The sequence below is a fragment of the Camelus bactrianus genome, chromosome 11 (genome assembly GCF_048773025.1).
Source record: "Camelus bactrianus isolate YW-2024 breed Bactrian camel chromosome 11, ASM4877302v1, whole genome shotgun sequence".
Lineage (NCBI taxonomy): Eukaryota > Metazoa > Chordata > Mammalia > Artiodactyla > Camelidae > Camelus > Camelus bactrianus.
Genome location: NC_133549.1, coordinates 59,644,253 through 59,671,062, shown reverse-complemented (window position 1 = coordinate 59,671,062; position 26,810 = coordinate 59,644,253). Strand labels below are relative to the sequence as shown.

Here is a 26,810-nt window from a genome sequence, read left to right as displayed (position 1 = left end):
GCAGTCATCTTTCCAGCAGCATGGGAGTTGGCATTGGATTCTCAGAATATCAAAATCCTCATCCTTATATGCTAATTTTTCTTCCCCGAAGCCCTTCATATTTTATTTTGTCTTTTTTTTTTTTTTAAACTTAAGTACTTTTTCTCATGCTCATCAAAGGGCTGTAGAAGTTTCATTGGTAGCTCACTAAAAGTGCATGTGTTGGGGAGCCTGAGAAGCACAAGATTTGGAACAGAAGACCCTATTTCAAGCCCAGTCTCTGCCACTCCTTCAGTGTGACTTTGGGAAAATGCCTTTCTGACTTTTAATAGATCATTTTAAGGGTATCTGACTAGCTCAAAATGATGCCCATTTCTCTGGGAAGCCATGTCCATCTTGTCTGCATACTCCTTACCCAGAGCGAATTAGACCTGACCAATCAGATTTTCTACCCCAAAAGGGTTGATAAAAGGTAAGCTGTAGAAAGCTCCATTCATAATGGGGACAAAGGAACAGAAAAAGCTAATCTGCAGGGAGAAAATAATGCGGTAGAAAGGAAGACAAGAGGCAATACAAGAAAGGGAGAGTAAGTCTTAATGCATTCTAAAGCCATCCTAGGGAAGGAGCAAAGTCACCCTGGCAGTGTCCCCACCCCACAGCACATGGAGGTCCTACTGGACATTCGGCTGCACACCTACACTCTGGTTCTGTGAGAAACCCTACGTCATAGAGCTTGGAGTTCTTCCCATTGTTTTCCTAGATTTTGTGGGTCTTTGTTCTCTGCAGCAGCAAGAATTCGAAAGGCACTCTGAAGTCTTGGTTTTTCTTTTTCTATCAACGGAAGAAAGAATTCCTGACCCACTATAATCATGGGCTTATTCTGAGCCAAAAGTGAGTTGATAGACAAGGATGTTCTTTGTTATTAATCAATGATAAGCCCGTTCATTTTGTCAACAAATGTTTACCTGGTATCCACTATGTCCACTGCCCTAGATGGGAGGATAAAGCTCAGAGAAAAAAAAATTATTGCCAAATGGAATTTATGTTCTAAGAGAGGGAGATAGAAGGTAATTTTTTTTTTAAAGCAAGTAAATGTAATATACAGCATGACAGATAATAAAAGGAAGTAAAAAAGTAGTGTAAAGGTATCAGGGAGTAATGGAGGTGAGGGTTGCTCTTTTAGGTAGATTGGTTAAAGAAAGCCTCAATAATGCAGTCGCACCTGAGACAGGAAGGAAATTAGGGAGGAAGATGAAGAGACACCTGTAGAACAGCACTCTGGCAGAGGGAAGGTAAATGCAAAACCCCTGAGGAAGAAGTCCATGTGATGTGTTTGAGGAACAGGAAGAAGACCAGAGTGACACCATAGAAAAGGAGGTCCTCTAGTGGCTGGTATACTATGGAGAAGACTTTGAATTTAACTCCGGGTGAGATGGGAAGCTGTTGAAAGTTTTCGAGCAGAGACAAGACATGATTTGATTTCCATTTTTTAAGGATTACTGAGATGCTGTGTTAAGAATAGACAAAAGAGAAGAAAGTAAAGCAAGGAAACCCACGTGGCAGCCATTGCATTGTCCAGGTGAGAGATGTTGGTGACTGGGATAATAATGGTGGCTGCAGAGGGACAAGAAAGTGCTGGATTCTCATTTAATTTGAATTTGCTGATGGTTTAGAGATGAGTTTGAGAGAAGACAGGAATAAAGAAAGTAAAAATTTTGGGCCAAAGAGAAAGATGAAGCTGTCCTTGATGAGATGGGGGACGAGTACAGGATCAGAAGTCGGGAGAAGGCAAACTTTCACTCTGGAGTTGGTAAATTTTAAACAACTATTAGACATTCAAGTAGAAACTCAAGCAAGAATTTGTACATGCAACTTTGGAGGTCAGGAGAGAGCTCTAGACTAGAGATCTGGTTTCTATTCCTGCCTCTCTATTCCCCCTGGCGTGATCCCCTTTCACCCCCACAGAAGCATCCCACTTGGTCCTGCTAGAAGGAAGACTGCTATTTTCAGTCAGTGGGATTAAGAAGTAAGTAGATTACAGATAGCATGATCCTTTAAGATCAAAGTGTTTACAAGGAAAGCAAGAGAATTTTTTAAAGCCCCAATTGACTTTCTTGGCTTTCTGTAATTAATTTGGGTCAATGTATCTTTTATCTCTGAACAAAATACTACCAGCAGCAAAAAATCTTGTATCTGTAAATACATTTATTGGAAACACTTGGGATTCTGAGTCAAAAACAAATATAGAGATCACTCTAATAGTAATTAACAAATTATTCTTTGATGTATGTATTGTTGGATGAGCATATCAGTCATAGAACATTTATCAAGCACTGATTTTTGTGCTGCTGAGAACAGCCTAAGATGGCTAACACTAATAAAACTCAGTCCTTGCCTTCAAGCAGCTTACAACAGAGGGCCTAAAATCTGACATATTCCCAGGGTCAACTCACAGCAAATGGTAAATGTGCAAAAATCTGCCTTTAGTTCTTTTCTACCACCATACTCAGAATTTAACTTATCCTATAGCACATTCACTTTCCAAACCAATCTGTAAGCCAGAAAGATTGTATCCCATCATATACTGTGAAAATAGAAGCAAATATTAAAAGAACCCATATTTGAGATGCGGAATATAGCTGAGAACCATGAAGGCAATGCAGTTTGGTGTAAAGAACACCAGAACAGAGCCAACTTCTTAATCCTACTTAGGATGTCACTTACCAACTGCATTATATAAGATAAACTCACTTAACGTGGAACACTTCGAATGCCTCACTGATGCAAGAGAGTAATTATCCTACACTGAAGTCTTCAGGAATTTCTATCTCCAGTGCTTCAAACCTTCTTCATTGTTTTACATAGCTTTGTTTTTAAATCCTTATTTTAGTGGGGTTTACCTACCCAACTCCAAAATATTTCAATGTGTAATTATCACATGTGACACTCACGAGCCTAGGAAACATTAACAGGGCACCTACACAACAGTGACACAAAGAATGAGATGCACCCCTTCTTTTCAAGCAGGGAGGAAAAATCACATAAACATAATACATCACAGAAATTGCAAAAGTGGATCTTTGCGTGAGATATTATGAAAGCCTGGAAAAAGGCACTTATCAACCCAAGAGGGTTGGTAAAGTCTTGCTTACAGAGTTTGAGAGGACAAGGGGGAATTCACCAGGTCAAGAGACACGAAGGCCATGGGTAGGAAGAGAGATCATTCTTGTCAGATGGAGAAAGAAGAAACAACGAGTCAATTGCGTGAGATTAAGTGAAGTGCTGTTAGAATATAAATGTCAAGACAGAGAGTCATGAGAATTGCAACTGGAGGGATAAGTCAGAGTCAGATCATGAGGGTGTCTGATGTCTGAACTTAATTCTGCTCTGGCTAGGGAGCCATTCTTCCCTAAGACAACTCAAATCCTTCTAATATTTATTTGGATGAGAGAGGGTGGGTGGGCAGAGCATGTTAAATGCCTGAGAACTAAATAAATGACTTTATACAACTGTAGAGGTTTCTTCTTTTATGTTTTTCTGATGCCTGGGGGGGGGGGATGATGCAAAAGGCAGGAAAGTAAATATTATGGAAATTAATTAATTAGGATATTGCTTGCTGTATTTTAAAGTCACCAGAAATAATGATACATGCCACAAGCATCTTTTAAATGATTATTAGAGATTACAGTCAGAAAGCATAAGTATTAAGTCTATGACCCCTGGGGTCCCTTATAACAGTTACAAAATTCCAAAATTATGACCTTGCTTTTTAGCTCATGTCAGAGAAATTGCCAGAGGGGAAGTATCTCTAAAGAAGGAATTAAGACCTCAGACTCAGCTTGTGTTGCAATCTCTCTTTATTCTCAGAGCCCACTCCATAGCAAACTATGAGGATATTTACCAAGGGTTTCTCAGAAATGATTTCAAATTTCAGGAAAGTATATTATAGGAACTCAAGAGACGAGCCAGATAGAAACTTGTAAGAAAGACACAAATGATATAAAAATATTGATGTAAGTAATACAGCAAACTAAACTTACTATAGGTATATAAGGATAAGTATAGGTGTAAATATACAAACCATACCTCATTAGTCCTTTTTTGATATGTGTCTGACTCTATGACTAAAAATATAGCCACTAATACACATATTTTTGATCCGGTACATTTTCATTCTAAAAATCATTCCCCAAATCCTATTGCTGAGATTGCTGACCAGCACTATTTGAAAACTCTTTGTAGTCCAGGTTACTTATCATCATGATGGATAAAAATAGGCAAATGACATCTGCTCCCTTTTAAGAAATAGAGGTCCTGGCTACATCTAACCTAATTAACTGGTTACAGTTGCCATCCATAAAAACAGGAGCTAGCACTTCAGGGCCCATTAGCATCGCCCCATGAGGCTGTTCTCCTTAGCTGGCTGATTTCTCTCTTTCCAAGTCTAAGGATCCCGACCCTGAATTTGTGGTGGATCCCATTCAAGGTTCCTTCTACCTTTAATTCTGTAAGTGGTTACAGTAGGTTGCTAATGTTTAATAATGGGCTGAAGTCCTACGTACATTTTTTGTTATTATTGTTCTTTGAGTCCATACCTCGACCCAGTGAGTTCCATTAAAATTAAGATGACAAACAGTTGTACTTTATATCAATATGTTCTCTTCCAGAAAGCACATACTAACTTAAAAAAAAATCAAACACTGAATTTTAAACATTTGTTTCATGGAACACTAATTCTGAAAGAAAGAAGGAAAGAAGGAAAGAATTATAAAATAAGGAAGAAAGGAAGGAAGGAAGGAAGGAAGGAAGAAAGATCCTTCAAAAGCGAAGGAGGGGAGGCTCCAAGGCTAATGTTTCATGTTGACCTTGCATTTCAAGATCAACGCTTGAAATGTTGCATGAATGGCTCACTCAGGAAGGCTCCCAACCATTAGCACATTAAAGGGTCTGAGACTTCTAACAGTAAACAAATCCATTTCCCTTCATTGAAACAGAATTATCAAGCTTATCTGATCAAGGAAGGTTTGTTTTTCTTATAGAATATATTAATATTCCATGAAATTCCACAATTTTGGAAATGAGTAATGTTAAAACAGAATTTTGGAGTCTGCAGTGTTCAAAATTTATTTATTTTACATATCTACACCAAATCCCATTTAACAGACAATTTGAGGGTCATAGATGTCATTCCAAGGTTGCCTTGCTCCTGTTGCAGAACTGTAAGGGGCAATAATGTTTCCTTATTTTCATTCCAAATCATGCCATTGTTACCAAGAATTCTTGGTTAGTTGCCCAAAGATATTCTCCACTAGTTTATCTGGAGGCATAACATACATCCTACCAAATTTGGAGTAGGAGCATATTTATAATGTTAAATCTAAAAACAAATTTCCAAACACAAGCAAAATGGAGCAGGGTTTACATTTTTACCACATGCACAGTTTCAAAATCATAGCAATAAGAGGTAAAATGTAATTTTAGGCATTACAAATGTCATAGTAAGGCTCACCAAGATAAATCTTTGTAGAGATAAGAAAAAGAGTAGAAAAGCAAAATAATAAGCAAGACTGAATCCATGAGCCCAGATTCAGGTTGGAGCAGCTACTGATGGGAAATTAAGAGTTCTAGATGGGATATTAGGACCAAAACTAGAATCATGACCTGAAAATAGGGGCTGGTGTGTTCTTCTGCTCATGAAAAAATAAAGCTAGGGGTTAAAAACCCAACTACTGCTCACTTGCTACCTGGAACCAGGGTACTGTAGGCAGGAGGAAAGGCAGCAACAATCTCAAATGAAAGAATAATTCCTATTTACCAACAGCAAGAATCTATAAAACATAAACAAAACACAAATACATATGTAAATAAAATATGTTAATATATATGTAAATAAAACAAGCCCAGAGGGAGATGAAACAGACTGAATCACAGACTTTGGAAGTGAAAAATACAGCTAACCACTGAAATTAAAGAAAAAGCACAACATCCATCAGGTGAAACAATTCTAAAGATGAAGCAACACTGTAGAAGAGAGTTAATGAATTAGAGGATTATACTGAGGAATTCACAAAGAATACATCACAAAGAGCAAAATAAGTTTCTAAGGGACAAGGAATAGCAGCAAAGAAATACAGATGACTAATTTGACAAGCTCCAGAAACAGAACAGAAGGAATGGTGAAGAAACAATATCTGAACAAGTATACTGTGAATTTTCCAAAGCAAATAACACAAAAATGTTCATAACAAATTACTGAATTCTGAGAAGTGTGCAGATAAGCCATAAAGCCAGAACTAAAGCACTGAAGACATTCAAAATAATCCTAAAAACCTGAGACAAAATATTATCTGCAGAAAAATGACATTTAAACTGTTAGGAAATTTCTCTTTAGCAGTAAGAAACCACAGAACATAGTGGAGTTATTTAAGGTGCTGAGGCCAATACCTGTGGCCAAAAATTTTATACCCAGTTAAACTAAAACAATGAAAGCAAAATAAAGATATTTCAAATATACAGATACTGAGATTGTTAACTACCACAGATACTCAGATTAAACAAAATTAAAGATCGTCATCAAGCAGAGAAGTGAACTCAGAAACTGATAAAACATGTCATTAAATTTAATTATTTAATTACTAATAATTAAATATTTAATTATTTGACTACAGAAATAATTTACTGTTGTATATATTTTAGAAATATAAAATACAAATCTAACTGAAAATAATGAGATGACAGACTAAAATGATTAGTGCATAGTTGTAGTATCGTAGGTCCTGTGATGTGTATGAGAGAAGGGGAAAAAATGTTGCCCAGCTGCAGAATTTGCTAGAAAATAAAATTAACTGTCTATGTTTTTAAATACTCCAGAATACCTAGTGAAATAATAATACACTTGAGCTTCTAAGCCTGTAGAGGTAGATAAAAAAGAGTAAAAATTTTGTTAGTTCAAAAGAAAATAGGAGAAAAAAGGAACAAAGGAAAAGAATGTGAACAGAAAATAGAAAATGAGATGACAGAAATAAAATGAAACCAATAATAAATATAATAAATGTAATAGATTTAACATTTAACAAAGCTAACAATTAACAAAACACTGTGATTTACTAAATTAGGTTTAGAAAACAAAATCCATCTAAGACAACACCCTGAGAATTTTAAAATGAGTATGGGTATCGCAAAAATTATAAATCATATTGTGTCATTTTACCCTTTTTAAACTTAACCTTATGTTTTTGGCATTTATTAATCTTGATATGTGCAACTCTAGTTCATTCTTTTAAATTTCTGTGCTTACTATTTGTGACTATTGTTTGATATTAGTGATAACTCCAATAATTCCAATATATTTACCTATTCTCTTTTTGAAAGCTTTCTAGGTTATTTCCAATTTCATTGCTCTTATAAACAAAGCTACAGTTCACATGTTGTATATATCATTTTGTGCATTTTTGTGAGATTTTATCTAGACAATATGTCTTTAGGAGAAACTGGCGCTATTAGGTATTCAGTTCTTCAGCTGTATTGAGTGTTACCCAATTGCTCAACAGTGTTTGTAGTTGTAGCAATTTATACTCCCACGAAACTTGGAAATTCTGAATTTTGCAAGCTGCTTCCTGTTTTTGTTGATATTTGATATTGTCAAACTTTAGACAGTTTTACCAACCCTATGTATGTAAAAATGTTCCTTATTTTTGTTTTGGTATTAATTGTGCATTTTCCTTTGAATACTAGTTGCATTTAACATCTATTAAAATGTATATGGGTTCTCTCTTATGTAAATTGCTTACTCATATTATTTCTCCATTTTCTACTGGATTTCTTAAAGTTGAACTGTTCTTGATTTATTGGACTAGATATTATTTGACTCTGACATGCATATGAAATCATTTAATTTCTTTTTCTAGTATTTTATTTTGGAACTGTGTATCTGTGTTCATAATTTTCACTTTCGTTTTCTGTCCTCATCTGGTTTTAATTGTAAAGTTATTACTTGTCTCATAAAATGACTTGGTGGCTGACTGTCCCTCTTTTGTTATTCTGCGAAATATTTTATATGTGTTACTTTTTTGAAGGTTGGACAAAATTCACCTTGAGAATAATCAAGTTTTGGAGTTTCCTCTGTTTTGCTGGAAGAAAGGAAATTATAAATTTCCAAATTTTTATTATAAGTAAAATTTTATTTTAAAAGCTACTGTTTTATTACACTTCTCCATTTTTTAAAATTGTATAACATTTTCCTAAAAATATATATTTAATCTAAGTGTTCAATTATTAATTTTTCTTTATAGTATTCTCTTACAATTTTAAAAATTGGTATGTCTGTGGTTGTGTTTCCTTAGTTCATAATATTTAAAAATATTTTTGTTTTTCTTGATCACTCAAGAAAGTATAACTATTTTATTAGTTAACTAAACAACTGTATTTACTTTTGTTGATCTTTTGTTTCTTTGACTCATTTTACATTAATTTCTTATCTTACTTTTGAAATGTTCTTCTGCCTAATTAAGAGTTTGCTTTTTGTTACTTTCCTAGCTTCTTGAGTTGAAAGCTAAGCTCAGTTATTTTCAAATATTCTTGTTTTTAAATAAAGGTATTTAAGGCAATAAGTTTATTCCAGTTATAATCTTAGTTAGACACTATACATTTTATTATTGAATACTCTTTTATTTTTCAATTCAAAATATTTTAAAATTTCTATTAGAAATTGAGAAGAGCCTTCCTAAATTTCTAAATTTTTAAATTTTAATTATCAATTTATTGTTGAATTATTCATTCAATTTTATTTTAGTCAGAGAGTGTGGGATATATGAGCTCAATTTTAATAAACATTTCAGTGTACTTGAAATGAAATCATACTCGCTGTTTATTTGGTACAAAGTTCTTTCTCTCTCTCTCCCCCCTCATCTCTGCCCTGCTATTTGTAAGTTTCACCCAAAACATCTATATCCTAACTACTTTTGGCTGTTTGATCCATGGAGTTTCTCACAGACTTCAGTTAATATATCTCATCATGATTGTTTGTGAAATTTAGTTTTAAATTCTGTCAGTTTTTGCTTTATACAAATAAATACTACATTTTTAGTAGCACATAAATCCATGATTCTTTGGTAGTCCTTGTAAATTGCTCTTTATTATTTTTTGTTCCTACTCAGTTCTTCTTGCCTTAAGTTCTGTTTTATCTGATGTTAATAATTCCCTGCCAGTTATCTTTTGATTAATGTTTACATGGCATCTTACAGTAATATAGTTTTATATATACAAATATACATTTGAAAACACATAGAAAATGTCATATATTGTTTATGGATACATACATATATGTATATAGTCAAAAACAGTCATGGAGGATGCTGTTGCTGATAATGGCAGACTAACAATTTAGATAAATACACCCACAGTGAAAATTTGTATGTATGTTTGCATGTATTCTAGAAGAGGCAGTGGAGAAGCTGTGGGTCAAAGAAAAACTCAGAAGAAAAAGTAGAAGTTTTAATGTTTTTTGAATTAATGATAATGAAAAGACTACATATCAAAATTTGTTTGCTACAGCTAAAATTATGTCAGAGGGACATTTTTAGCATTAATATGTTTATCAGGAAAGAAGAAAAGCTACACAACTGTGAGCTAAGCAGTCATCTCAAGAATTTAGGAAACATAAACTCAGAAAGCACAAGAAAGGAAATAATAAAGACAAAAGCAGAAACTTTAATCCTTTAATGAGACTAGAAAAGAAAAGTACTTTTCTAATCATTATTTGAGGTCAAGAAAACTGTAATTTTTGAAAAAAACTAAGACATCAAAAGAGGAAAATCACAGGACAATTTTACTTAAGAAGATAGATGCAAAAATGCTAAAATATCAGCAAATAAAACCTAGCAATTTGTAAATGGAGTAGCAAATCACAAAGAAACTGACTTACTCCAGGAATGCAAGGTTTTTTAGCATGAGAACATTAGCAATGAAGTCACCACATGTACAGTATAAAGGAGAAAATATTATGATCACCTCAACTGATGCAGAAAATTTATTTAATAACATTTATTATCTGTTGTAGGCTGAGTAATGCCCCCTCCCAAGATGTATATATCTTATCCCCCAGAACCTATGAATAGGATGCCTTAAATTGTAAAAGGGACCTCACAGATGTAATTAATTTAAGGATTTTGATATGGATTAGCATGATTGGACCAATGTAATAATAAGAGTCCTTATAAAAGGTGGGTAGGAAAGTCAATGTCAGAGAAAAAGACAGGACAACAAAACAGAGACTGGCATGATGCAAGGCAATGAATCAAGAAGTGTGGATAGTCTCCAGAAACTGGAGAAGGCAAGGAAACATACTTTTCCCACAGGGCTTTGAAAAGCAGTGCAGTTCTGCTGACCCATTTGGGGCTTCCAACCTCTAGAACTGTAAGATAATAAATCTGAACTGTTTAAAGCCACTAAGTTTGTAGCAATTTGTTACAACAGCAATAGAAAACGAATATATTTTAACATGTATGATTTTAAAAAATCTTAGCAGTTGGGAAAATAAAGGAATTTTCTTAATCTTAAAAGGGCATCTACAAAAATTATAATGTAAACATAATCCTTAAAGGGGGAATGCTGAAAGCTTTCTCTCTGAAATCAGAAATGAGACAATGATGTCCAATATCACTTTTTCTATTTAACGTTGAACTGGCAGTCCTACCCAATGCCTTAAGGCAAGAAGAATAAATGATTAAAAAAGCCTGTAAAGAAAGAAATAAAACCACCATCACTTGTAGACTCATGATTATATATTTTAAGATCCAAACGAATTTGTAATAAATATTAGAATAAAAAAGTGAATTTAGCAAACTAACGAAACAGGCTCCTTGAAGATTTGGCTAATCTCAAAGTCAACACAGTAAAAGATGAGCCTGGAACATCTTATTATGTTGCAAAGTAAAAAAGTGCTCCCAAAATGAGTAAGACATGTCAAAATTATACAGAACCAGCTTGTAGAGACTCCCCACTGGCCACACTAGCAGCAAATTTAGCCTCAAAATGAATAATGACCATCAATTACCACTGAATAAAATGATCCTTGAGAAAATGCTGAAAATAAATAAACAAATATATAAAGGAGAATTGAAAACTTTTTTTTATAGTACAATGATCATATAATAAATTCAGGCAAGAATCATAAATGAATGTTTAAACTATTGGGTGAATGTTTGAAGAGGAATAGGATATTTATTTAATCTCAAAGTATCTCTCCTTAGTTTACTTAATTGTAAATAGGAATAAATGGTAAATAGAAATAAACAGTAATTATAAAGTAGAAAAAAAAGCTGGTGGACACTACCATAGTCAAGTGGTCAAAGGTAACATCACTAAAATGGACAAAAGCTTATAACATGTGTCTTCTGATGTAACACACAGGGAAGAAGAGATTAGACAGATAGGTAGACAGGTAGAGAGATGGATAGATACATTATATATAAATACAAATGTCTGTGTGTGTGTGTATGTGTGTGAAATACTGAAAATTGGTAAATTTGGGTGAAGAGTAAATGGGAATTATTTGTACTAATTTAATGAAATACGTGAAATATCTATACAAAAAATTTGGAAAAATCAAAAAAATTAAAGACATAAATAAACAAATTACATCATACTCATGAATTAGAATACTCAATATTGTAAAAATTTAAACTACCCTCAAGTATATCAATTCATTCCAAACATTTCCAAACAAAATTCTAGCAATTTTTTTGTGGAAATTAATAGAAATATTCTAAAATGTATATAGAAATACAAGTGCCAAGGATAACTACAACACTCATGAAGAGTGAGTTCGCTCATCATTTTCTCTTCTACAAGAGGAAAAAATGCGAGGGACATTACTCCTTCAGGTATCAAGGCTACAAGATTGAAAGGTATAAAGCTACAGTAGCTAATTAAACAGTCTAATATTCAAACAAAGATGGACAAATGATTCATAACAAAGACAGCAAACCCTCTTGTCTATGATTTATGTTAAATACACACTGAATAGCACTGAGGAAATAAGGGCCTTTTCAATAAATGTCCCTAAGCCAGTTGGATATCCATATGGGGAAAGCAATGAAACTGTACCAACTCTACCCCGATCACACCCCGTACACAAAGTTCAATTCAAAGTAGCCTGAAGATCTCAATGTGAAAGAAAAAGCAAAAAAGGTTGTAGAAGAAAACATGGGAGAATAGCTTCATGACTTTGGAGTGGGGTCTTTCTTAAATTACATTAAAAAAAAGCCATATCCATAAGGGAAAATACTGTAAGCTGTGCACATGAGAATTAGGAACTATCAAATAAATTTTATGAGTGAAAAAGCAAGTTGAGAATACATTTCTAATCTACGTAATTTTGACAAGGATCATGCACATAATAGAGAATTCCTATACATCAATAAGGTGAAGAACAGACAATTCAGTTGAATAGTGGGCAAGATGCTTGAATAGGCACTTCACCCAAAGAAGCCAATAAAGACAGAAGAAAAGCGTTTAACCTCGTCAGTCACCAGGGAAATGCAAATAAAAATCAAAATAACACTTCACTGAAATGGCTAAAATTAAAAGGCTGATAATGCCAAGTATTGGCAAAGATGCAGAGCAACGGCAACTCTCAAACACTGCTGGTGGGACTGTGATTGTTAGAATCACTTTGGAAACCATTTGGTGTCATCCATTAATTCCACAATTTCCTTCTTTGATATATATCCAACAAAAATCTATGGAGAAGAATGTCCATGGCAGTGTTTAGTAATATTTGGAAACTAGGCACAATGCAAATGGCATCAGCAATAGAGTGATTAAATAAATTCTGTAAACTAATCCAATTAAATACCATACAGCAACAAAAATGAACAACTGGAGCCACATGCAACAAGATGAATCTCACAAACATCATTTTGAAAAGAAACCTAACAACAGGAGAGATAGAGTTTGAGTCCTAATATATCTAGTTTAAAAACAGACAAAACTAATCTATGGTAGTAGAAGAAAAAAATATTGGTTCCTTTTTGAGAAGGGTAGGGGGACAGTGGTTGTTACAAGGTGCAAGTTTGGAGGGGGAGGGCTCATTGGGACCCAGTAATGTTCTGTTTTCTAAACTGGATAGTCCTTGCTATTTTAAGAAAATTCAATGAGCTGTACACTTAACATTTATACAATTCTTCTCTAACATGTATTTAAAATTCAACTAATGAGTAAAAACTTTTAAATGCATAGGAATAACATATATCAAAATCGTATCAGTGGTTATCTCCAGAGAAAGAGGGTGGTAACTGAGATTTGGGAAGGGTTAGCGGTAGGCAAAGGGAAGAGTTCTAACTCTATATTTTAATTCATTTTTAAAAGAATTTAATGCAAATATAGCAATGTATTAAGATGGAATTAAGCTGAGAGTTTGTTACATAGGTGTTCATTATATCACTTTAATCTGAATACATTTCTGTAAATTCAGAATCTTTCCCACACGAACAAAAACCAGTCAGTAAGGTTATCCTAAGCAGTGTGTTCATCAATGCAAGGGATACTTCCATCATGATCTCCAAACTGCTTTCAGAGACTAGAATCACAGCAAGTGAAGACGTTGGACTGTTCATTACATGTCACAGAATGTACTTTACTAAGCCTTCTGAGAAACCTCTCTGTGGCCTGAGTACTGGGAATGTTTGGGTTTCCCTTCTCCTGAGGGATTTAATTGACATTATGTATTATCACAAAATTGCTCTATTTTCACTTTTTAAATTAGAAATCTCAGAGCCAAAGTTGCAGTCCTTTCCTTCTAGAATGAGTTTTTAGTACTAATCTAAATCTGAGTTTGATTTTACTTATTTTAACATTAATAATTGTTTGTCCCATCTACTTTTAAATTTTACTTAATCTTGAATTATTTCTTAAAGCTCTCTTAGAATATGACTAGTTAAAAATTATTAAATACATGATGAGTTTCACCCAGAAACTTTTTAAACGTCCTTTTAGTCATTTATCTTCCATATTTATATACATGAAGAGATCTGTAGGACAGAAGAACTGGTTGAACAACAAGTGGCACTGAGTTCCTTTTCCAGTCACAAATGATACAATGCTCTGAAGCTGAGTCTACCCTTCTATTCTCTGTAGGGAAATGTGAAATCTTGGTGACTCTTTCTAGGATAAACACCTTTATGAACTTTCATGGGGCCCATAAACCCTTCTACATGGAGAAAGTTTACATACTTATATATAGTTGATATGGAAGGCAAAACTAGTTTTCTGACTCTCTTTTCTGAATATCTTGTATTGATGTCATGTTTGCAGTTTCATTACATTTGTGTTATATTTTATTTTAAGATTATTTTATTTTATTGATTTATTGCAATTAAATTATAATTAACAGACACTTTGGTTTCTCCTTTTCCCCCTTTCTTTTCATCTGTATACATACACATACATGGATGATTTGTAAACTACTTCTCACCCCATTTCCAGTTCAGTCTCATTAAAATTTCCAAAGTCTACTCTAGAAGTCAAGCTCTCTCAAAGATCAATGCAGACTTCACTTACAATTGAGTTTTGTTGATCCATCCTTCAAGAAGCTAATTTAAATTTCTCCCCACTAGGTAATATGGTAAATTACTACTCTATGTCAATATTTGCTTTAAATTCTTTTCCACTTGATGGAGTTCATGAGATGTGTAAAGCACTTTCTTGGCTCTTCAAGAGTGGGTTATATATGTATATAAAAATAGAAAGGAAATGAGTGTAAACTTTTCCAAAAGGCCTTTCTGAAATGAATGATCATTTTATTATTTTCTCAGATAAAATTAACTCAGTCACTTGAAAGAAATACAACACTCATATTTAATGCAAAGTATTAAGATGAGAGAATGAAATATATCTGTATTTATAATTCATCATAACATTTTATATTCAATTTTCACTTTGCCAAAATGCATACATCACTGTATTTCAGAAAAACAGGAGAATTCTTAATACTTTATGAATAAAAGTCTGAGGGGGAGGAATTCCCTCTGGTAGCAGTTTTATTTCAATACAAGTTGTATCTTCAATTCTTTGATGCAGGCAAAACCCTAAAGAAAAGTTTAAATGTTGCAACATCCTCTTACTATTTAAAATATAAGCGAAGTAACTTCCTAGACTTAGAAACACAGCTAAGATGGCAACCTCCCACCTCTGAGCCCATCAACTTTAGATCCTTACTGTAGGATGACAGGAGTTGGCCAGTGAAAGAATAACATTTCTGAGAGTTCATTTTACTCTTGAGTCACTTTTGCATGAAATGATAGCATCTCTTTTGGGGGCTGGCCTCAATGCATCTTTCTGTAAATTACTTACTATATATCAGTCTTGACTCAATAGATTATAATATATAGGTGCTTTTTATTGGCAAGAACTTAGGGCACTTTTACAATGGAAAATAATGCTCCCCAGCAGGAAAACTTAAAAGAATGAAGAGTTATGGGACTACAAAGGAGAAACTGACCACTTTATCTCTTGAAAAATCCCTCCTCATTTCTTCTTTTCCAGATCTCCCATGTACCATCTTCTAATTCTCCTGTCAAAGAAATGAAGGCTAAAGTTGTAAAAATAACTTTAATTCAAACTTCTTTGATTCAGTTCACATAATTTAACAGTAGCTCAAGGTTTCCTTTTTTCCTTAAACCACTCTCTTTTCCTAATTGCCTGATTTTCTAATAGGAATTGGAATCTTCCATTTCAGTCCTGTCAGAACCTGATTTAATCTATACCATAATATTGGGAGACTAGAAAACTGGATGGCATATTAAGCTTATTCTATTCTATTTTAAAGCTTCTTGAATTTGGTTTCTGTTGGATATTAGATTTCCTTAGTAGCTAAGAAGCCATGGAGATGATAGTACGGAATGCTTTGATATTATCAAGAAAGATTTGTCTCTCCATCCTTAACCATTATAAGGCATTTTTCTCTGAAGTAGAACTGTCTATCTGGAGCATAATTCTGGTTTTTTTTTTTAATGTAATTGCTGTGTTTAGTTTAGATGTTGTTTAAAAGTTTCAAAATGAAAAGTGGTCTCAACCTTTAAGGGATCTGTGGCATAAATCCAGGTTCACACACACATACACAGAGGCAAATCCAAATAGAGTTTTAACAAAGAGCCATTTAGTGTAAATGAGCTCTTAATAAGGTATAAATGCAAATTCAGTTTGGAAATAAAAAACAGTAGTGTGGCTCCCAGAGGAAAATCTTTACTATTGGAAAAAGAGCATCATATGTTTAAGAGTCACACCGCTACCCAAAGTGTTTAGCCTGCCTCTATTTTCCTTTTTTTGTTTTTTCTCTTGTCATGAAGGGGAAAAAAACAAGCAGAAGCCAAATAAGAAATAAATAAGGCTGGGGAATGTAAGATCATAAAAGAAATGAAGAAACGTAGAACCTCCAAAACCAGAAAATGAGACAAAAAGTCAAGGCAATTATGGTAGTTACTCAATATCCCCATTCTAGCAAGCTCAACTTCGGGCAATAAATTGCCTGGAGCTACAAATAACAACGTATGACTCTAAAGAAGATAAAGTTAAAACTTTTCATTTTGTAAATGAAAAATCAGGCTGAATTTAGTAAAAAGGCACCAATGACTGAAAGAATTCAATTTATTAGAAGAGAAAACTGCAAATCAGAGGGATTCCATGACATGCCCAAGTTTACACAGCTTGCTAACGAGGGGACCAGGACTAGAACCAACATCTCCTGGAATTTCCACTGGCACCTTCGATACCTAAAAGGTTGTGTGTCATTACATTTTTCATTAATTTGCATTCAGTCCACATTTATGTGCTCAGCTTTTTCTACATGCCAGGAATTATGTTCAGTCCTAAAGACACAAGATACAGAAGGACTATATAAAAAAAGCTTAGTCTTTGTAGTCATGGGGCTTATAGTTGGAGGAAAGGCTATTTACAAAATGAATTAGAGCTGGAGTGAGTGCTACAAAGAAGTGGAGGGGAATACAAAAATTCTGGAAGCATCAACTATTTATTTAGGAATTCTAGTTCTACTGAGCTGCTGAAATTCCTCTCATTAAGGCCACAAGGACACATTTCTTTCCTCATTTTACCTGACCTTGTTTCAGTGTTTGACATTGCTAACAGTTTCTTCCTTCTTGAAGCTCCCTGTTCCATTTTCAGGACCCTTTTTTTCATGGTGCTTCATTTACGTTCCAAACAAAGCAATACAAGGGTTTGGGGTACAGGCCAAGTTAGAGAATTACTGAAGAAGCATGTTTGTGGCTGTAAACCTTGGACAAGACAGGAGCTAAAACACAGCTCTGGGGGCTGAGGCTTCCACGGAGTCAAATGGGTGGTAGTAAAAGTGACTGGCAATGACTGAATCAGTCAGTAAGAATGAAGCCACGGGAAGAATAAATAACTTGTAGAACACGAGCATAGGACATGTGGACCCAGCGGAAATTTCCCCAGAGATCTTCATTTTTCTAGAAATGTCTGAAAATGCAAACAATTTTTCTTACAGTACAAGAATTCCCAAAGCCAAAGCGAATGTAAAATAACCAATTAATTAAGGAATGTGATTTGCATTACATAAACTGCTATCAGACATGGAAAGAGGATAATTTCATATTAAAAATATTAAACACATGTTTTCATTTCCCCCTAAATCATATTGCCCTGCAGCCCTTCTGTCATTATGGCTCCAAGAAAGAAGGGCAAATAATATCTCATGAAAGAATAATAAGATGTGATGGAAGAGAAATCCCTTCCAGTCAAGAAGTCATTTTAGTTATGGAAGGAGAAAAAGAGATGGAAAAGGAAGGATAATAAGTCTGAGGGGAATGTTCTAGCCTCTTCGGAGTTGAAACAACCTACCAGGTGAGAAGAGTACAAACACCCAGACAAGTTATGTGTGTGCGTATTTGTGTGTGGGGCTGATGGGAGGGTAAAAAGACAAGAAACTAGTACCCATTAGAATCTTTAGAGAGATGGAGGGAGAATGTGAGACTATTCTAGAAGATGGTTTGTTTTCCTGTTTTCCCAGCACAAACAGCAAGGCTCAGGGGTGGCAAAATGGCATAGAAGGAGGGAGGTGATGGAGGGGTCTCAGGGGGTTCTGCTGGCTTCCCAGCCCTACCGTGGTACACAAGAGACCCAGAAAGTTCTGATGCCTCTCCTCATCTGGAAAGCTGAGCTGCAAACTTGCAGGGTTGCCAGGAAGCTTTCTGTAATGAGAGGCCAAGTGTCCCCAGAGTGGAAACCATATGGTGGACATCGCTGACTAAGATGAGATGAAGGGATGTGTCTGGGAATGAGAAGATCCACATGCCAGCTAAGGTAGAAGTAGGTAAATATAAAATTACCACCTGACTCAGCAATGCCATTCCGAGGTATGGACCCAATAGAATGAAAAACAAGTCTTCAGATAGAAACATGTACATGGAAATTTGTAGAAGCTCTAGCACAATAGCTAAAAGGTGGAAACAACCCAAGTTTCCAAAAGAGATGAATGGATAAACAAAAAGCAATCATATATCAGAAAATGGAATACTGCTCAGCCATTAACAAGGAATGAAGTACTTATACACACAACAACATGGATGAACTTTGAAAACATTATGCTAAGTGAAATAAGCCATCCACAAAAGGTCACATATTGTATAATTTGATTCATATGAAATACTCAGAACAGACAAGTTCACAGAGACAGAAAATATACTGGTGGTTGTCAGGGCCTGGAGGCAAGAGGGAATGGGGATTGACTGCTTACTGAGTACATGATTTCCATTTGACGTGACAAAAAAACTTCCGGAACCAGGGAGTCATGATGGTTGCACAGTCCTGTAAATGTACTTAATGCCACTTAATTGTATACTTTCAATGGTTAAAATGGTAAATTTTATATGTGTACCTTACCATAATAATAATAATAATGACAACAATAATAATGATAATAGAAGTAGGGCTTTGCCAGTAGGGACTGATGACTAACTCCCCAGTGGAACACTCAACAAATACATGCCAAACAAATGAATTTCACAAAGATTATGACTTCACTAAGTGAGCTCTTCATTTTTGGACACCAGAGCTAGACACCCACAAGTGATCAGTAGAGATCCAGAAAAGAATGTGAGGACCCTGGACCCCAGCTACCCCACTGTCAGGATAGAAAATTAGCCTCTGAAACTAGAAACTGCCTTGGGGAGTGAGAGGAAAGAGGCAGACTGGACAGAAATGGAACTTTGAGTTGCCTTAATAATTGCTGAAACAAGATGATTCAAACTGAAAGAAATTATTTTAACCTGGAAGGGCCTAAGGTAGTGTAATTTGCAAGTTTTGAAGTATTTTTTTCCCTGCCATCAGCAGGCGTGGGTGTATTTGGGTAAGATGAAAATAGTTATAGAAAATAAAAAGACCACTTTCTTGCTGCATATTTGAAAACAGTATGTGTATTTCAGGTTTTAATGAGATGGAAATCAGAAGCAACCAATGTATAATGCAGTTGTGTTTATAACCCATCTCTTTTGTTTGAGTGACTTTATGATTTGTTTATCTTAACAGTGACTCCTGAGGAAAATGATAGAAACGTAAGAAGTGCTGTATCAGTGACAGCGCTTGCGGTGATAGAAGGTGTTGCTCTCAAGCAGGAGTCTATGTGAAGTCAACACTCCGTGATGATTAGGTATTACAGCTTTCCACTTCTCTAATGATGAAAACCACCATTATTGTAAAACTTCTACAGGATGAAGACTTGTATTATAGAGAGTCTGAAACTTCCAAGCATGGAATCTCCACTTTCCCCCATGAAACAACCATTCTTATCATGAACCTTTTGATAATGTAAGGCCTCCAGTAGCATAATTATCATGTTCTAGCACGGAGGTCTCTCTCAGAGTTCTCAAAATAGTGGAATTGATTATTACGGTTAAATCTTGGGGTATTTTATGTATATGTGTACAGATTTTATGGTTTTCTTAAAAAGTCTGTAGAGCTGGCTATTGAGCTTGAGTCAGCACATGGCAACAGAATGGCGTCTCCACCAGGCAGAGTCTTCCTTACTGTCTCAACAACACCAGGTTCACTTCACTCACTTTAGATATCTTGACCTGTGGACACTGGCAGTCACACACCCTGCTGTAGCCAAATGTGTGTTATTACATCCAATGAAGATGATTCTACTGATGAATCATACCATTTGGCTTAAGTGGCAAAATCCCCAGAAACTTTTCATCTCTGGATGACAAACTCCACCAACTCCCTAGCTCAAAAGACCTGAAGTCATAGCAAGTGTACCATCACACTTAAAACAGAATCATTTACTAACCAAAAAAGCATTATGTAAATTAGGCTGTAAAGGGCAAACTGGGATGCATATATAAGGCATTGTTATAGTGTGGTCATGAATAATCATTCTGGAGTTTAGTCAAAGTATCTAGAAGACTGTGTGATGATGAGGATAACTTCGGTACAGCAAATACTGTCCCTGAGACCCCAGATTAGTTGAAAACCATAGCAGGAAAACTGACAAAGCCTAAAGACATTCATTTAAAAAATCACCTTTGAAATCTCTACATTTGTATTAGAGAGCATGCAACCTTCATGTAGGTAAGTTAAAGCATTAATTTTGAAATACAGATTTTTAATTTTAGTGCATGGGTCTGTGTTTCTCAAAGATGTAGGTACTTTTAGGAAAATGGCGTCTTCAATCCTTTTGGCATCTCTGCTGATTTTGTAGTTTAAATTAACTCTTATTTTCACACAAGGTAAAAATGAAACAGAGTGATTAAGCAACTGGTTGAAAGTCACACAGTGACTTGATGCAGAGAAAAAAATGAACTGTGTCTCTTGATTCCCATGCCAGTTTTATATTGTGACCTAATTCTTCCCAGGAACCAAGAGTCAGTTAAATAAGCTTTTCATTTTTCACTTTATAGGGATTGATTAAATAATGGTTTAAGATTGTCATTGAACTTTTATTATTTTAATTGCATAGCTATCGATAGTTGGTAGAGATTCATAAAAGATTGTTCTTGATGTGAAGTAAAAATTGATTTTTTTCAGACAACTGATCACTCAGAATTATGAGTGTGGAATTCTTTTAGAACTGTACTTTGATTTCTTAATAGGATTATGGTTAATCTCTTGATGAATGGTAATGCAGAATCCTTTATTCTTGGCTTTATGTTTTTTAATAGTTCATTTTGTTACACTCTCTGATTACATGTTTTCTTCAGCTTTGTCAATAAGTATAAATATTGAACTAAGATCTCTCTTACTGGCCTGCTCTCTCCCTAAAAAGTATTAGCAGAAATAAAATGAGAAGATAAAAAATTTGCTATTTGGTATAAAATAAACTCACCCTGGGAGATAAAAGAGACAATTTGCAAGATTTACTTGAAAAAAAAAAAAAAAAAAACTACTTCCCTGAACATTTCTGGCCAGGGATAGGATATGTGATCATTTATTATCTCTGTGTCCTGTAGGTTATTTACAAATTTCTGGTAAGAAACAAAAATGGGACAGTGAGAAACACTGTAATTGAGACAATGATAAAAACTGAAATTTGGGGCTGTGGCTTGCCTTTGTTTCAGCTGAGACACAGCTGAGGTTTTCTGCTAAGTGTAGTAGAAAATAAGGGAAAGGAATCATTGCCAAAAAAGTAAATACAATGATGGCTGAATATATATATTAGATTATTTTCCAAGGAGCTTTTGTGTGAAAGCTTGTCGGATAGTACACTTCAATACATTTACATCTTGGAATTTTAAAGGGTCTGTCTATCAGTGTGCTTTCTGAATGGCTTTTCAATTGCACAAATGGTCTCTATCACATGAAAAGCAATACTGTTTTTTTGAAAGGCAATGTACTTATTGTGCTACCCACATGGGACTATCAGTGCCTATTGGCTACCAACAATTACCTTTGAAGTGAAAAATATTGTTTGTATCAAAGAACTGTTTGAGTCTAAAGAAAAAGCTTTGCAGCCTGCCAATCACCCTCATATCCTGAGGATTATATTGCTGGGAGTTTTATACAATTTACATGCGGAACCTGAAAAATGACTCCAGTGAGTTATATAACCCCATGGGGTGTTTTCACTCTGGGTAGGTTGCATTTCCTGACACTGCTGACATCAGATTCTTTCTGTAAAACTAGGAACCAATGCCTTCTATTTTTAGATATCTGAAGTCTGTCCGGCAATTGTTATCATCAGTGATTACTTGGAAATGCCTCTTGCCTCCTGATTTCAGAAAAATCACCTTTATTGGTTCAGTTGGGGATTAAGGAAAACAGTTATAAACATCAACCTGGATTACTGGTTTGGAAAAGCAGCAAATAGAAAAGTGAGCATTACCGAGATTACCAGAATAATTTACCAAGGCTACCAAATTTCCAGTAACCAAAAAAAGTTCAAGGATCTTTGTAAATCAATATTTTAGAATTATTTTGAAACAAAGTTTTTTCAAAAGCTTGATCATTCATTCTTAGATCATGGAGTAGAGTCAAGCTGTCATTCCAAAATTCATTCCTGGCTCAAAAAAAGTGCATCTATAATTTCTTTATAGTGTGTGGATGCCATGGCAGGAAACTGCTCTGGAGACAGAAGACATGCCAATGTCATTAAACAATCCATATGTCTGCCTAATGCATGAGAGTGAGTTATTGTAAAGCTTGATATAAACAGATAAGTTATTTGATAAATATATAATAGGATATTTAGTGAAGGTTTAAGTATTACCAGACACTCTTGGGGTCTCCCAGGCATATTTCCAAAGGAACTCTAGCCTTAGCCTTGTCTGAAAATAATTCTGATTATTAACAGAGAGAGACTTTTCATTTTAATCAAAAACATACAGACTTTATATTTCAAATACTAAAAAGCAAAAAGAGGTAAAGGGGAAAAGGATTAAGGAGATGTAGAGAATATTACTGTGCTCATTTATAAAGTAAAGCATATTGGAGTTATAAACGTTCACTAGCAGAAGGAAGCACACCATGAGTAGTGCCTCTCTGTGTGTATGAGTGTGTGTTTGTGTGTGTAGACGTATTTATGTATTTATATTTTGTATATAATCATGACCACCATTGTGTGTATATATATTATATAAAACATATATTTTGTATATATATATACTTTAAGTAGATATTACATATATATAGTATAGCATATATGTAGTAGAGGTATATATAATAGTTATTTTATATTTAATTTTATTATTATACCATATTCCCAAATGATCAAGAGACCATAGCATAAGCATAAAAATCTCCCCAATCCTTTAATCTTTGGGAACTTCCCTTTAATTTCACATAAATCCCAAACTGCAAACAATGGTAAAATCAAATCAATTACTATTAACTCAATGGTCTATTGAGTATTTAGGCTTTTGCTTTATGCTATGACTAACAGAAATACAGAATGGCATTAAAATGTGGAAATTCAATCCATTTGCTTAATTTTTCTGTGTAACAGAAAAAGATTCCCATTATTTGCAGTTGGCAGTGGAACACCTGGCTGCCAGTTGAGAGATAAGCGTAATTTGAGAGCCACTATGTTAGGCAGTTGAATTTCGTGGATTCTTAAGTGGAGAGGAGATAAGATGAGAAAGTAGATCATTTGAGCAGCAAGTGGGTGTGGATGATGCAGATCTTGGGTGGTTGCTAGAGAAAGAAACGTGGCTGGTAGGTCAAGTGTGAGTCAAGGTCTGAAGCAGAATCAGCCAGGAGAGTAGGAGTCAGCAACAAGTAAGTTAACTCTGAATCAACATGTACATAACAGGAACAGAATCTGTCCTACTCTCTTTCCTTATGGACTTCTTTTTTAAAATTTATTTATGATCATCCTAATTTCTGAAAGATTAAGGTGTTCACAAAAGCAACAAGGTCAAGACAATTTCTGGGGCAGAGATGAATGAAAAGACAGTGTGCAAGGTGATAATAAGCAGGGAAATTTGGCTTTGAGTCAGGATACTGGTAACCAGGTAGATGGCAAGGCAGGGAGGAACAGAGATGGACAAGAAAAGCCAGTGAGATTAATCTGGCATTTAGAAACCTATGTAAGGAGGCTGGCCCCAAATGTGATAAGAAAGAAGACTGGACTGCAAGAATGTGACAACTCTCACTCCCATCTCTTCTCAGCAAGAAAGAAGCCTGAAACTGAAGCAATGTGATGGCTCCACCCAGAATACTTGATATGCTTCCTGTTATGTCTTGAACAAACCGCCAAGCCTGTTGGGACATACAGGGGAGACAGATGGATGTACCAGAATGAAGGGGAGAGGAAGATGGATGTGAATACGGGTATTTCTAGGAAGAAGACAGATGGGAACAGGAAGAGACTGAAGGCAAGGATACAGGCATGAATTGATGAGAGTATAAACCAAGGGGTGAGCAGTAAGAATGGAGTGGAAAGGAAAAGGAAATCTAAATGAGAACGTGATATTGGCACTGAGATGTAACATGATTAATCTAGAAATGTCAGGCTTATGTCTATTCCATCTCCTGTTTTCTTTCAACATCCTTTACTTGTATTCTCACTAGGGTTGTCCCAGAAGCAGTTGTTCTGTTCCTTTCTTTTCTGTCACTTTGTCCTGTTGTACCATTGTTGCTTGGGACCTTCTGTAACAATCTCAGAGCTGTTGGCCTTTTAACATCACAATACGTAACTTGCAGTGTCTATATATCACCATGGCTAGGATTATATTACAAAATCATGGTTTTTAAGATTCTAAACATGAATTGGTATCTTGCAAATCTTCAAATGGGGTGACATGAAAAAGGAAAAAAACAATACAGTTTTGTTTTTATTAGTGGGAAGGAAATATTCCATAGCAGTGCTCTTTATTTTCCATCAGTGTTGCTTGTTTTTGGTGGCCCACAGGCTCAAGAAATAGAATTTCTTTTCACATTTTTCTATATATACAGCACAATTTGAAGGAAATCAAAAATTCTGGAGCAATTAAAAGAAATACAAGCATTTCATGTTTAGAGTCATTTCACAAATTTAAATTGAAGACACTCTCCTGCTTTCCCCTGCCCCTACTCTCACTCACTTTCTTTCTCTCAGCATTTACTGATTTCTTATAGTGTTCCAGGCCCTCTGGGAGGTATGGAGAAATACTGAAAAATATCTAGTATCTTTTCCTATGGAGTGTACACTATATTTAGGAAGAAAGAAAATTAAACAGGTAATTACAACTCAATATAAGTGCTATCATAGGACAAGTAGAGAGTGCTATGCTGGGGAGTCGAGGAGTGGAAGGTATCAAGAAAGACTTTCCTGAAAAAAATGTTGTTTAAGTTAAGGGTAGTAGACAATAATTTAATAAAGTTAGTGTGCTGTGAGAGAGAGAAGCCCAAAAGACAGTGCTGGGTAGAAAAAAAATCATGTGTGATGTGTGAAAGTACATTTATTCAAAGAACTAAAAAAAGTTCAAGCAGAATCAGTGATGATTCTGGTGATTGTGAATGTTAGGGGAAGTGGCAAAAAGTGAGACTGGAGAGATAAGTTGGGGTCAATATTATACCAGGAAGGTGAGGATGGTTTGATCTCTGAAAGTATACTAATGTAATACAGAATTTTTAACAGAATAAAAGAAAATTCAGTATGTTCATATCAACAGATGCAGAAAAAGGAATTTGATAAAAGTAAACAATGATTCAAAAACTTCTGAGAAAACTGGAATCAGCAAGACACTTTCTTAACTTCATAATGGGTTTCTTTCAATAAACCTAAAGAAACAGGCTATCTGATACTAAAACACAAGAAACATCTCCTTTAAAGTCAGAAACAACATGCTTTCTATCACCACTTTTCTTTTACATTATAATGGCAATTGTAGTCAAGTAACTAAAAACAAAAAGGAAAAAGGAAACAAGGTATATAAGTAGGGGCCATGCTCTGCTTAGGAAATTTCCTTTTCAGCTAATAAATAAATGATTGGATTATGAAGAGTTAGCCTAACTTTTATACCAACTGAGATGCTGATTAAAGCAAGTATTTCAACCCACCAAATATCCCAGTTGATAATATAACTTAAATGTAGCAATAGCTTTATGTCATGAATTACTAACCAAAGTAAATGGTCCATGTTTGTCTTTCCTCAGTATCTTTTACTATCCAGACTGTCACCAATTTCTTTGCCAGTTGCATTTCAGTTGTTACTTGATGTGTGTATGCAAACTGTAAAGGACTGTGGGAATATGCCCTGTCAGGGTTATCTTTTTATTAGTGCCCAGTATCTAGTTAAAAATTATGATGACCACAAGATTTTATAACACAAGGAGTTGCACAAGAAATTTTATAAGAATGTCTTTCCTTAGTTGCCAAATAAAATCCCTAGAACATCCTAACTACTGGTTTTGAATATTAACAACTCTCTTGAATATGTACATACCACAAAGGATATTTCTCTGGGCATCACTGGCTCTTTGGCCTCTAATCAGTTTTCTTCACCTTGTTAACTCTGTTTGCTGGCATCAGTCACACTGAGGCCAAACTTCACAGTACACATTGTAAATCTTAATGTCACATATACTTTACATTTTATACACATAACGTTAGGTTTATAAAAATTACATTATAGGAACAAATGCAGTATTATATGAAATCCATGAGTTTATGTATTTCAACTTCTTGCTATAAACACTGTTTATAAAATCTGTAACCTAAGTAAGATTTGCTTAATGTCCTTAAGGCTTAGTTTATCTGCACAATGTGCATGATAATAGCTATTTTACATGAATCTGGTGGAGATTAAATGAGATAAGCAGGTCAAGTCCACAGTGACTATTACTTGGGGCTGAGTAAATGACAGTCCTTTCCCTTAATT

The 26,810-nt window shown here is 34.8% G+C and overlaps 2 long non-coding RNA genes across 7 annotated transcripts in view; one reads left to right on the top strand and one right to left on the bottom strand.

Moving 5' to 3' along the window:
* The window catches only part of LOC123617697 (uncharacterized), a 549,026-nt gene that overhangs the window by 187,496 nt on the left and 334,720 nt on the right, over positions 1-26,810 (bottom strand). The window contains exon 3 of one of the 6 annotated variants that reach the window (XR_012510260.1): positions 15,479-15,550. The exons of the other annotated variants lie outside the window; for them this stretch is intronic. This is a non-coding gene — a long non-coding RNA (uncharacterized LOC123617697). The remainder of the gene's footprint in view (positions 1-15,478; positions 15,551-26,810) is intronic. 6 annotated transcript variants of the gene reach the window in all.
* On the top strand, positions 1,385-26,540 carry LOC141579140 (uncharacterized). The gene is made up of 3 exons (XR_012510264.1): positions 1,385-1,558; positions 19,540-19,660; positions 24,118-26,540. It is a non-coding gene; the product is annotated as an uncharacterized LOC141579140 (long non-coding RNA).